The sequence below is a fragment of the Ischnura elegans genome, chromosome 4 (genome assembly GCF_921293095.1).
Source record: "Ischnura elegans chromosome 4, ioIscEleg1.1, whole genome shotgun sequence".
Classification (NCBI taxonomy): domain Eukaryota; kingdom Metazoa; phylum Arthropoda; class Insecta; order Odonata; family Coenagrionidae; genus Ischnura; species Ischnura elegans.
Window position 1 is genome coordinate 111,309,334 of NC_060249.1, and position 15,014 is coordinate 111,324,347.

A 15,014-nucleotide genomic window follows, 5' to 3' on the forward strand; every position below is an offset into this window, starting at 1 on the left:
CTACTTCCCAGCGTTCATTTTTTTTCACTTTTCTAACCACAGGATTTGAATTTCCAACCATTTGATTGGGTGCAATAGGTCACCCTTAAGTTTTGGGGAACTCAAAATTACTTACTTTCATAGCCAAGTAAATTATGAGAAGGTTATTTTTACAAAAATTCTGCAAATCTATGATAAAATATATTTTTTTATATATTTTCTTATATCTTTGGCATCTCTGGCATAAGTGATATAGTTATAAATGAGAGACATTGCTTCGTAAGAAGGAAGATGGTGAATGAGCGGACCAAGGACAAAGGAGAAAACAACCTTTTATTTTTTCCGTGTACTTTGGATGATCCCAAATCTCCCTCCTATGAAAATGAGGTAACACCTTAGGGTAATGGATTATATTGCCCAAGACTTATCCCGGTAATATCAAGTGAAGGACTATTGCGTTTAAATTTCACTCATACTTTGTAGTTATAGTATTCACGTTTCATTACAATTAGAGGTACAAATATTTTGAAAATAAAAGTTTCAAAAAATTGCTATTCTCAAAAATTCGGTCTCCAATAGTTACATCCTTATCTGAATGGCTCTGTGTGCATCATTGCTCTGTACGTACGTTTTAATTAAAATATTTTAAAGTATTTCATTTATTCAAAAGGTTTTTTCGTCTTTTTTTCGTAAAAATTAATAATAGCGAATTGGGGTTGTAGGCTCATGAGCAAGACCTACTCAAAGATTAGAGATTTGAGAAGCTAGCTTCATGTCCCTCGGAATATGCTTAACTTGGAGGCATGAATACCCTTCTATTTTCTAATATTGTCTTTCCTCTCTTATCTCCATCTCCGTCGTTATTCATGAAATGGAATTTCTTGAATCAAACGTTTTAAAATTCCCACATGCCTCCTATTTACACCTGTTTGTTTATAATATTTTTAATTCACTATCTTTAAAGTATTCTGTATGAAACATGTGGTGGGTTATGTACCATCTAGATATGTTCCGATTAAAATTCGTGGGGAAAACAAGAAGAAAATGGTCGGTCTCGAGAGGAAGAAGCGGCTCACGCAGCAGTTAAGAGATTTTTTTTCTTTTTAGCTGTAGTTCGGCAGTAGGTGCGCATAATATAGAACTGTCTTATACTATTGAATTGAAGCTAGCAAGGAAAAAATTCTTAAATAAATCATTTGAATCATTAGAAGGCATTTTTAAATTTAAAGCTTATTTTATCTTAGAGCGAATTTAATATCAAATCAAATGACATGAAAGAACTTCCATATTCACCTCAGAATTATTACTTTTTCATTTGATTAACTCGGCAAGCATCAACATCCGGTACGCACGCAATATTTAATCGAAATTATTTTTTAAGAAATGATTATTTAAAAGATTTTTCATATTTTTTTTTAAAAAAAGCAGAGAAAATTAAACTAATTGATATTGGTTATATTTATTACAGTTCGAAAAAATCATTACAACATATTAATGCGTGCGCTTATATGCTGAGAAAATGGATTTTAGCTCATCGCTGCCAAAGCATCGTTGCGCATTTTATACCACTATGCTTCATCAAATATTTTTCCTCCACGGGTGGATGAAAAATGATATCCCCTGTCATCGTTCTAACCACTTGCTTACGCTCATGAAAGCTCAATGTAAGCGCTTTTAATGAGGCACACTTCCCGTCTGCAGCACTTTTCTGAAATTGAACTTCCTAATGATCACTCAAAATGTTTCATTTACGTCCTATCGGATTTATATTCCCATTCATTTACCCGACACGCCAAACATTAATCACAGAAAAAAGAGTTTAATGGGCTGAAAGCTATCTTTCATGCACTCTTTTTAATCTTCTACGCTCGCTTCTATGATCTCACCTTTCTTCTTTAAAATCCAAAGCCTGCGTTGACTCTTATTTCCAGCTGGGTCACTGATACAGCCTCTTTTCATTCGATTTAATTTTTTTCTCTCTCCAACTGTCCTCTCAAATTTCGATTAGCATTTCATATTCTGCAGTCATTTCACATGACTATGACCTTAGAATCGTCTTTTTTGCCAGTTATATCTCTTACATTACACACTCTTCCCTTATTGCCGTATTCAAGATACAGTGAAGGAGAAACTCGGCGGAATAATTGATTAAGTGCTTATCTTTAGTGAAACTGAAGGTTTTTTGCCTAAAATTATGCATCCTTTAAAAATAATTCTTACAGTAGCCCGAATAAAAACCCAAGAAATTCATGGGAGATCTTAATTGCCACCCAACTTAGTAAATCCAGAAGTGATAAGCCGACATCTTCCATATTTCATCTCTCCTGTATTCATGGAATTATTAATGAGTTATTCATCAAATCAAGCGTTTTATTTAATCAAAACGAAATTAATATTCCTATGCCAAAATAATGCAATGAGTTGCTTCGTTTCAACGAAATCTATAAGAGGTTATATAAAATCATAGAGGACAATTGAATTTAAAAACAAATTAATTTGCGCATGAAACGGACCTGGAATAATGAAAAATCATTATTGCCCACCTTTGTTGTAAAGTATAATTAAGGAATGCCTCATTGGGCATTCTCCGAGGTAAATACTTAACTTTGAATACCAGTCTGGAACCAAAACTTCGGCATGCTCTTAAATACGGAACATTCGTCAGATGTATTCCTTAAATTCTTGAATATGCTATCTTGTATGGTTTTTGTGGATTTTTTTTATTTAAAAGGCCTGCGGAAATTTTCAAACGACCAGAATACGGCATTTAAAAAGCCTGCCATACTAATCACTCTAATTTGAATGGTTATCATGACAGTTTTGGGCTAATCGTAGTTTATTTGGTAATTATTTTTAAATTCATGTGTTGTTTTACTCAACCTTCGACCAGAATAAAGATCCCTGTTCTTTTTATAATATTTAAAAATTTCTTAACGGAGATTGATTACTGTGATTAAGGAGCCAAAATTAATAGTGAACTGGGGAGAGAAGGGGATCTTTAAAATTTATAACTCATGAAATCTTACGTCACAAAACTCATTTTAGTTGTTATCAGCGACGTGCTATTGGAATCATATTGCTCAGACGCCGAGTACTTCAATAAAAATATTGATCAAGATTTTTCATAGTATGACCTCTTGATATTAATTATAGTAAAATTTGGTTATCTTTTTTCGTGTTAGCTAGAAAGTAAGAAATAACCTTCTATTGTAAGTTTGGATGACATCCAGTATGGCAAAATATCGTTTCCTGTACATCCTTATCCACATAGACTTTGTTCTGTTTTGAAGTTAAAGGCGAGTTTAAATATCTATATATTAGAAATGGGCTAGTCTACTGATTAGCGAATAAGCAAATATTTGATGTCTTTAATTGCAGTTACGCCTGGTGCACAATTTTACGCAGGAATTACTTCCAAGAACGGAGAAATTGAATTCAAGGGTGGAACAATGAGGTCCATTTGTAAGTTTGGCTTCGAAATTTCTTTCACGAAAGAATTGGCGCAATGACAGCTTTAAAAAAAAGCGAGGCTTAAAGTGTCACATCACTTCCAAAGAACTCCTTATTCGATTCGACGAACGAATTCTGTGAGATATCCCGTACCACTCGAAGTTTACTTTGGAGTTCTTCCAGAGGCTAAACGACCTTTGGCTCTTTCCTTAGTCTACATTAAATATTAAGATTCATGGCATCCATGGTGCTTCAGCATAGTATACATCCTGAGCTTAGAATACTGCTACGAGTTATTTCTTGCTCCTATCCGCTTCACATTACTCTCAGTAGTCACGATTCTAATTATTTCCCCAACCCTAACTTTCCTGGCTTATTGGATAGCTGAAAATTCATTGTCAGTTACGACAAAGTTGATCAATCGTCCTTCTGCCTGTATCCACTCCTCTGGCACTCCCATACTTACATGGACATCTTTTAAGTAGGCATTAAAAAAACATTAACGTTCATATATTTCAGTCTTACCCATTCTAATTATTTCTTATGTGAGCTAGCTAACTTTTACTCAATCTCAAGACGCGATCCCACTTCTTTCTCAAATTAGGGGTTTAGGGGAACCAATTTATTTTTCCTTCCTTTTAGGAGACAGTATTTGTTTATCCATAATGACGCTATTGATATTCGGCTATGAGAGTTATATTGACATAGTGCTGGCTGGTTACCGTTTCAAACGAACAAAGGTAATAACGCAACCGAGCCTCTATTCGGCCATGACACCTAATTTAGAGCTGTCACCTGGATTTCCTTTCGGATGCCAATATTTTCATTCAACATGATATGATGTAAAGGTTTCCTATACACCAGTTTTTATCGATGTTGTAGAGAAAAAAATGAGAAACCGTAATGGGTAAGGAAAGTCATGAGTATCCGAAAAGTTCTTAAAGAAGCATTGTGTTGACAAAAAAATATTCATGTTGAAAATATTCATGGTAGAGGACTTAGATACGCTACGGTTGAGTGAGTATATCATTTATGAAATATCCATTAATAAATTAACAATGCTTAACACTAGAAGGACGGCAGGGGTCATTTGACCCATTTTCAGAATTCAAATTTATTTTTCTCTTATTAAAATATTTTTTTAAATTTTGAAACTTTTTGACTTTGTTCATTTTGGTCTATATTTTGATAAATTAGTGAAAATTCAACAATAATGTTTTGTTTTAAATTTTTGTGACGTGTTATACCTAGAAGGACGGTTAGGGGTCATTTGACCCACAACTGGTTTTCGCACTATTTTCTTGCCCGTGGGCACTTTAGTGCCATGTATATCATATAATCAGCAAGAGGCTAGTGTGGTAGATGCTTTTCTTCATTTTGAATCTGGAAGTACCCGGTTCAATGCCAGTTTCGTCCCAAGGGCTCCTATCTGTATTCGAAAACCTAGGCATAGCGACTTGTTGTGCACAATCTTTCGATATTTTTTGGGCATCAAAGGGAAATAAAACCTTTTCAATCCTTGATTTGCGTAAATTCAAGTAATTATGATATTTTAATTTTGTTTTATTTATTGTTCAATGATTATTATATTACCCACACCGGAAAATCGTCACGTATTCCATGACTTTTTGTTCCGTCGGCCAAGATTCAGAGCTCTTAGAGGCATTATTTTCAATATAGACTCATCAGCTTTACGAATAACTTTCATTTTTCTGGCCTGACGGCACTGTCACTTGACCTAGCCCCTTTGCCGTGTGTCCAGCATTAGTGCCGCCTGACCCCGTCGGGGTTTGGGGCGGGTTGACTGCATTCTGCGCCCTGGGGAAAAATCATGTCTCTTTTTGAGAGTGCGGAGGAATTGGGTGGACTGTAAAATTCTACTGTAAATCCTACCCTTGGAATCCGCACGTAGGTCGGAGAAGAAGCATTACTGCAAGTTCTTGGAAGATACGAACCAGGATACGGTTGGCGGTTGAGTCCCTGTCTTTCGAACGGCAATTAGCGTTACTTCTGAAAATGTTGTCCTTTTGTGTGAATTTCTAATGCTCTCCAGCTCTCTATACCTCCAATTCAACTAGAGAAGATTCTACCATAATGCGCTTTCGTTTGTAGATTTTTTCGCATGCATATCAGTAGCGAGTTGAGGAAGAATGTAATAATTCGAGAAATATATCAAGAGAAGTGAATCGTCGCGATTCAAATAGCTGTAGGAAATATTGAAGATCAGTCTGGAAGTGAATCGTAAACATCAGTTCAAGGACATTCTGACCAATCCATCAACATCTGCGTGTGATGGAAGCGACGAAGTCCAAGATAGGGAATCCGATGGCGACTTTGGCGTGATAGCAAATGCATAGCTCTATCCAACAAAATGCAGCTGTCCTTTTATGAGGTAATTTCCAAATAAAGCGGACAAATTTGGAATCGAGTACTGGGTTTTGACAGATGTGAAATGAAAATACAGCCTAAATGAATTTCCACATTGTGGCAAAGATGATGATTGGCCATCAAATCAAGCGTTGGGGAAGTAAATAGTTACTATAGTGACCGTAAAATACAAGAATTCAGGAATAAATGTAAATTGTAACAATTATTTTCCATCCATCCTGCTGGCAGGAAGTAATAAAAAAATGGAAAACTTCTCTTGCATGGACGATCTGAAAAAAACAGGCGTGACGTACAAATATCCATGACCCCTAAAATAGCCATGTAATCCATTCAACGCGAGTGTTCAAAAATACCTTAGGCCATACTCTTTCGTAGAATCAGGTAAACTAGAACAATAATGTACTTTCACTCAGCAGCATGATCTCAGACGACACTATTTCCGAAACGAATAAAAGAATACCAGAGACCATCCTATTTCATAATAAAAACAAAGCGGGAGTAGACATGATGGATAGCATGTATAAATTTATTTACACGTCTCCAAATCCAACAGCCATATGTCCACGGGCACAAAAAATAAAAAGGTGCCAAATACCATCAAATTGAATCATTGCACCAATTTCCTTTCCATTTTCCAAAGTCCTTTTCATATGCAAATGGCTGGTGTCCTAACACCCCCTGCCACACGCTTTTAAGCGGCTTGCGGGTTAGTGTGTAGATTTATATTTAGATGAATAAATCGTCCAATGAACGCATTCAGCGCAAAAAAAATATTTTGTGGAAACAGCGCTGAAAAAATACTGTCTGTCTGAGATTTACAACAAAGTAATACGTTTAAAAAATTTTATTGCAAATTTTGTAAACCAAGTACCCCTATTGTTTAAACATGTAACACAACTTTTGTGTAGAGTGTATGTATTTTCATTATTTTATTTGCAATCGACCACTACATACGGTTTAATTCATGATTCTTTAAAATAATTGTTATTAACTTTGAAGATGGAAACAATATTTGATAATGTTAAATAGTGTTTTTTAAAGAACTGATTCAACAATTAATACGATTAAACTGAATATTGGTTGAAAATTAGGCGTTTTATTCCAAAATATATTTTTGGGGTCAAATGACCCCTAGCCGTCCTTCTAGGTAGCGCGAAACTCCCGTCCTCCTAGTGTTAATAAATGTATGAGACGCCACTTTTATTTCTATTTAATGCGAAGGATTTACAATCATACGTAGCTCGTTACATTCTAGTTCAAATAATTCATTCCACTTTTTAATGAAATATCATGATCCGCTCCCCACAAATTTAAAAGTTAAATTTTCTCACTACTTGTCTCACATCCTAATAGCTAAAACGATTAAGCAGTCTCTCCAAATGCCTTTAAAAACCCTCATATGCATCTTCAAGATATGTCTTTTTATAAGCGTTTTTCTTTTAGTAAAGATTTACGAAGGCTGCGTTAGCTACAAGTGAATGTGTACACTTACCTTGAATGCGTCAAATGCTTGTTGCTTTAGAGAAATTATGTGAACGGAAGAAATCTCCAAGTGTAGGGAGTAATTTTTCAAAACGTACTTCATAGGAAATATGAATGATATGGGAAAATACAGTCGTGCCGTGTCGTATCGTCAATTCGCGCTGTTAAAACTAAACTGTGGAATTATTTAACCCAGGAAACATCTATTCGTCCTACTATTGATTATCCCATGAAAGAGAAGTATTTATTTATTATTTTCATAATTTTGTCATTTTTATATCAATTTCTCTGTCATGATAACTTGAGAACTGTGATACATGCTTGAGGAAATATAGTACATGATAAGAAATTAGAAAAAAGAATTTGCTTGGAATAACCTCACCATGTTTTACTTTAAGCAAGACTCGCTATGAGATTGCGGCAAAAAATAAACAAAAAAAACGATAATGTAATACAAAAAAACATGCGCAGGGCTTGGGACATGGAAGAACAAAATTATTGTCAATTTAACAAAACGATGAGATTACTATTAAAGGAATTCCTCCAAATAAAGTAGATTTACAGAGGAAAGTTTACAAATCACCCCGACTGCATGGCTGCCCCATCCTCAAATTTAACTCCCCCATTCAATTCCCAAATAAGGGTTATTTCGTAAAGTTCTACCTATAATTGAACCTCTCCTATAATGTCCTCTCCCCGCCCACAATGCCAAGTCCGTCCTCTCGTTGCAATCCACTTTTTCCATAGCCACATATCGAACGCCTCCAGTTCTGTTCTCAACCTCTTTTCAAAGCGTGCCAGTTTCCGCACCATTGATATACACTCCATATCAAACTCTCTATTCTTAACATTCTTACATGACGTTCTCACATTATCCCTCTATTATTCATCAACTTCTTCTTTGCCTACGCAATTCTCTTCACCTTATCTTTCTTGATCTTTCCGTAAAGTCTAACTTTCAGCCCAGATAATATATTCCGATGAATAACTGGGCCAATCCGAATGTAATTAGGATAATCAATGTTACCAACAATCTATCTAATTCCTTCTTCTCGTTATTTCACCCATATTTTATCTTGGAAGACTAGAATAGATTTTTTTCAATAATGCCCGCTTTAACTTTCGCATTAAACCCAAAAGTGTGCACTGCGCACGACCCTACCAACGTGTCTTGCCTCTCCTCATAACTCCTTGGAAACAAACCAACCCCTTCCTTGCCTTTGGAAACCTTTTCTATCCATCCCCAAGGGTTACAAACTTCCACATAAAACTTTACTGCACCGGCAGAAAGTGTCTTTGCACTCTCCCTTGACCTTAAAACTCCTTTGTCGAGCTCAATAGTGTCTAAGTCTGTGTACGTAAAGCGTTCCCTGCAGGTTTCTTCGCTATTTCACTCATTGCACCACATTCTTGTGCCGGCGAAGGTCACCTCTGTTCCCACGTGTCAGCTAGCTTTTGGTCTCCCCTTTGGCACAGCAATATCGTGATGAATGCCCGTAAAATCATCAAATACGAAGATTCTGATACATCAACTTTATATTCAGCCAGTAGCTTTAACCTTTTTTTAAAAAAAAACACTGATTATTCAATCTGGTTCAACGCTAAAGATTTTTTTAGCCTAAATCTAGGGCGATAAGTGATCAAGAGTTCACAATATTTCAACTTTTTGTTTTAGCTTATTCCTTTTAAAGGTAATAAGATATGAAGATAAAATCTTCTTTGTAAAATCATACACAGCTTCTCTCGAGGTTGACCATTTCAATCGTTAGACAAAAATCAAGTTCATACTCCTTTGTTAACTTCTCAGCCGAAGTTTGCATATGAGCAATTCGCTGTGACCTACTTTGAAAAACGACGGGTCATAAAATAACCTGTGCCTCGAGCTGCTTTTATCTCCTACAGATTTTCACTCACAGGGTAGAGGTCAAGCGGAAGACAATAAAGGTTTAGCTCAGAGAGTTAAAAAGTACGGTCCAATCTCATTGACTCGTGACCTGTGGTCGTCGGTCGCCAGGCTGAAAAATTATAAAAAAATAAAAAGAAGAAATGTTTCGTAATATGAGTGGACCGAAAAAATCCCTGTGGGAAAACTAGTTACAAAAAAACTGTCCCCAACCCTCAACCACCGCGCGGGGATATGAGAATTAAGCTTGCTTTCCCACACCTTTTCTCTCTGATCCGATCTCGCCGCTAACCTTAGGCGGTGCATTGGTTCTTTATGGCTGTTGGCGGGAACGTTGCAGCGCTTTATCGGGTTAACGCTGCCAGCCTACATCGGGTGGAAAGGAGGATGATGAAGGGGAAAAATTCAAATCTGTGCGCACCCTTGCGTTGAGCGACAAAATTTTGATCGGCTTGAGAAAGGAGGGAGCTGGAGATCATGCTAGAATTAGCATCGTCTCACACCTGCAGCAAATTTGACCCTTAATCTGCGTTCACCAAAACCATCACACTTTCTATTTTAGGGTCATAAAATCTGTGCCTACACCTGAAAGTTTTTAATGCAATCAACGAAGAGTTCGGCGGAGCATGTAAAATTTCGCCACGGATCCAGGTGGACTTATTGAGTTATCGAAATTTTTGACACACTCAGTAAAGGGGGAAGCTTGAAACTTACTAAGTATATCGATAAACGGAAAAATACAGGTCTCTCGAGTTTTTAAACGATAGCTCAATCAACAGTAAATGAAAATTTGTGAGCGAGCCCATTACTTATCAGGTGAAGACAGGAGAAATTTTTCCGCGAAGCTTAGAAGCTTTGAAATATTTCTCAGCTCACGTAAATTAGAAATGATTTGTGTGCACACACTTAAAATTGCACCATTAAAAATATTACCACCCGATAACTTTCCCTATGAATTCTTCACAATAATTATCAATATTGCATCATACTTGCACTATATACATACGCGTAAATTGGTTTTATTTCGTGGCATCTATACACTTCGATCTTCAGATTTCGCTATTAAATTAAGCCTTTTTTGTATGATGAGATTATGAGAATTAATTATGGTTTTTTAAATGTATTCCCCCAAAATAAATTATTTTAACGAGACGGAAAAGAAGACCGAGAAGAAAAAAAATCCTTTGAATATGCAAATATTTGTTATCACAATTTGGGGAGGCCTGAGCAAGAAGCATAGTACGGTTAAGAAGAATAAACTGTTTTTCACAGATCACTAATAGACAGCGTCACGATATGCGTAGACCGGGTTAGCTGATTGGCTGGGTGACTACATAACCTACATAACAGTTTAAACAAAACAATAAAGGCGCGCGTTTGTCGTTAAAGTTAATAAGAATGGTTGCTGCTGTTTTCTTACGATTTTTGCAAAGATTTTCACATATGTATTTGCACTAGTTGTCTAATGATCCATCATACGTTCTATTTTTTCGATGGTGCATTTCTTCAAGTTTAATTTGAAACTGTAGTCTTCCACTGACAGTCAAATATATGTGAAATATTTACACATCTTTCTAATGTTGTGCCTTCGGGAAAGACGGATATGGGCAAAACGGATAGGCATTCGTTTTGGAGGAGAAACCCAACTTTGATGTGACTAACAAATAAGTATATGTCACGGACGAACGGGTGCGATGAACATCCACTACCACTACCAAAAGTTTTATCTATCAAAAGCAAAAGACAAGTTGGAGTTGTGAGCAGTGCAGAAGGGTCCATTAAACACTGTTATTTGCTGCTGCAATGATTTTCTCAATGCTGCGAACATATTTTTGTACCTATTGTTTAGCGATCAATTATTCTTTTCGTTCAATTCTAGTTCTAGTTTTAGTTCTTTTCGTTCGATGGCATGTTTTTTTTAACTTTTTTCTTCGTATTCCTAAAATCACATGCCGATAAGTAATGCTTCATTGACTGCTGAGGCAAAAATCAGAAGTATTAACCTCCATTACTGTTTCAGCTGTGCAGGCTATGATATTTGAAATATTGAAGAACAAAAAGACAAAGAATTCTGAATTAGCAGGACCTATCAGATGCAGGAGTACGAAAAGAAATCTAAAAAAAGGCCAAATTAGATTTCTTTTTCTTGGTGTGTAGTTAAAAATACAGTGGGCTGATTATGGAAGACTGTATCGAATACAGTGCAACCAGTGCAAAGGATGGGCGCACGAGAATTGCACATCATATGCAGGAGTAGGCTGCCACGTCTGAAATGATTTTCAAAGCTAAATAGTCAGTTTGCCAAGTTACCCTTTTCGTCCTAAACGCGTATCCGTTTTGCAAGGGTAGGTACTACGAGCAAAACGGATATTTGATACGTTTTATTTCATTGATTTTAGGTGATGTTTTTGCTTAAGTTCATATTTTTTAATAGCCGAGTCCAAAGTTTGTGAAAAAAGTAATGATATTTAAAAAAGAAAGTTCTTTTGATCATATATTTGAACAGTTTTTTCTAAACTTTCCTTTAACATATGCGCAAAGGCGCCGACTCCATGGGCCTGAGGGGGCTCGACCCCCCTCAAAAATTCGTTATGGGTGTGAGGAAAAATGTGTCAGGCTTGTAGATTTTCCCCGGGGTGTCCAGATATCGTGAATCGAGTTATCAGGGTTCTAATGTTGATCATATGACTCTTCTAAAATGATTTTTAAAAACTTAAAACTCAGTACTTATAAAATTTCCCGGGGCAATATCCCCGGTTTAGGCCCCCAAATATTTTTTCTAAGTCGGCATACCTGCATATGCGTCTTGCCCGGGCTTTCCCTATATGAGGTTTGACGAATTTTCGTATTTAATTAGCGTGGATGAGCTTCATTAAGCCTTCATGAGGGAATTTCTCGAATTTCCTTCATTTTGCCCCTGACCAAAAGTACAAATCCCCACTTAACCGAAGGAATTCTATTTGTATCTCGTTAGATATAGGCGGACCTCCATTCTCATTAATATTCATTATTTAAACCGCAATATGCCTCAAGGTCGGCGGCCCTAGCATCCATTGTTTGTCCGCGAATCTTCTGCAATTAATCGAGGAATTCAAATCTAGGGACGGAACTAGGCCCTAAGAGCTTTCTGGGTAGGATATGGGGTCTTCCATGGATCGCATGCACCCTTTGAGGGCAGAGTGGGCTAATCATGCACGTGATACGAAATAGGAATGGATGCTGTGCTGGAAGTCCTTACCTAGGTCATAGTACCAAGTTATCTTTCCTTAGGACCTTCAAATGGCTATTACATCACGATACCGTCAAATGCGTTACCTGAGTGATTTATCTACCCCATGCAGGCTAATAAAGCACAAATGAAATAACTTTTCGTACATATGAACGAGTTTGACGAATTTTCGTATTTAATTATCGTGGATGAGCTTCATTAAGCTTTCATGAGGGAATTTCTCGAATTTCCTTCATTTTGCCCCTGACCAAAAGTTCAAATCCCCACTTAACCGAAGGAATTCTATTCGTATCTCGTTAGATATAGGCGGACCTCCATTCCCAATAATATTCATTATTTAAACCGCAATATGCGTCAAGGTCTTAGATTCTTCAAGCGGGTGTGCAAAGGGTATAGCGGGTATAGTATAGGAGAGGGGTAAAACATATCCCAACAACATTTGTGCCATAATTTGGCAAAATTAACAGTGCCGGAACGCACTTTTCTTAACTTTTTTTAGAAGTGAAATATAACTATGTGTGTTTTTATTACAAGTTATTACTTACATTTTATTACGTTTTTTCTTTAGGTTACGAATATATTAGAAATTTTAAGGAACCAAAATTGTAAAAGTGTTATTTGACTATTATGTCTTTAGTTAACCGGTGGCGAAACGGCGTTCCGGCATCATGACACTACTGGAATAGATGATGAAATGCACCATTGGTGCATTAGATGGCATCATGTGCACATTGAAAGCGTTCCCTTGAATTTTACTTCACATAACTTAAAGAAATGATGGCGCTAAACGGATTTCCTTTTTAAATACACTACGGACTACTAAATAAATCTTTTCTCTGGCATAAAAATAAAGATCAATTCCTTTAAAATCGCTACCTCTATTTAAAAACGAAGAGCTTCATTGATGCTCTTTTAATTCTACGTTAACTGACACATTAACATACACATTAATTTATATTTATAACTATTTTACTATGCATTGAGAATAGGAGAATTTCGTGATTTCTTCTGGTGGCGAAAAGAGTTCCTCGCATTTACGGATTTGTATGTACAAAATGGATTGAGACAGTGGCGTAATATTGGGGGGGATGAGGGAATATATCCCCCCCCCCCCCCCCAAAGCATCAGAGAAATGAAAATTTTATGTAAAACTATTGCCTAGTTTTGTAATTTAATAACTTCATCTGCTTAAAGTTGTATTTTTAGTACCAAAATTATATGAAATGCATATTCAGGCGTGTCATTTTTCAAAGATTTTCCCGTACCCCTCCCCGTTGTTTGATAGGGGGTCGCTACTCTAGGCCATCCCAGCCCCCCATTAAGCATATTCCTTGTTACACCACTGAAATTAGATATAGTAATTTCCTTAACGCCGTAGCAGAAGCACTTACCCTCATACGAAGTGGTTTTTATCCTCCGTCTGCCGCAAATTATCTGATTGGGACAGCGAGAAAGGTTTCTTTTTTTTTAGCTTTTCTTAGTCGTTAGGGGGCTAAGTCTTATGGATATTTTACTAACTGTTTATTTTAAGAAACATTATGGAGACATTCCGCTTTCTTTGATTTCGCCGTTAAATACCGGATGTTCTTTTAGTTAGGTCCTGAGAAGGCCACTGCGTCCGAAGACGTTGGAATTTTTGTGATGAGTTTCGTCAATATAAGTGAAAAAAATTCTTTTTATTGCTATTTGATTTTTTAAAAACTTCTTCATTATTTTTTGTTATCATTATAAATTTTATTGCCTGCCAATGCAAAATACCGTAAATAGCGCCTTGGAGCAGTATGCCAGTTTGATTCTTAGCACATATGTCCTCGTTTTAAATAAATTTAAATTGCTCGATGCCAGGCATCAAGGTGGAAAATAACGGGCTTCATAGACGGCGGGGTGAAGCCCGCCAAAGTGGGTGTGAGTCTCGCCTGGATAGATTACTTCTATCCAAGACATGGGTGTTTGCGCAGCATGGTGTCTGTTGATAATACTCCTGATGTCAAGGTTATAATATGCTGCTCTCGGAGGTTATTGAAAATGAATAAAAATAAATAAATAAAAATACTGACGCTTACTCTTTTCAAGTTCTTTACTTGACCAATCTTTGGTTTCAATTATTTTTTCACGGCGTGAATATTGTGCCTGAATCACGGACCGGACCCGGTTCAAATACTGAGACTGAATTTTTAGGATCTAATTTCCCAATTAATTGCCAGCCATAGAATAAATTCTTGCGGGTATGTGATATGAACCCCGATTCCTACTACCATACATCTACACTGCTCTGATGCCTTGCAGAATATTTTTTTCATTTGTTTCCAACTATTATGAATTGCATTAATTTACGTTTAAATAATTTCACGTTAAATCTGCAGTAAGGAATACAGCTCGAAGTCAATAAGAAAGCGCAGTGTACCAAGGGTGTGACCACAGCATTTCATAGTTATATTTCATGACCACTTAAGGTCATAAGAAAACTTAAATGCTGCCACTTATTTTATTATCATGACAATTTGTTTTCTATCTTGCACATACATGACTACAGATGGCGGTAATATGAATAACATTTTAATGGATGTTAGCTGGCCAATTAAG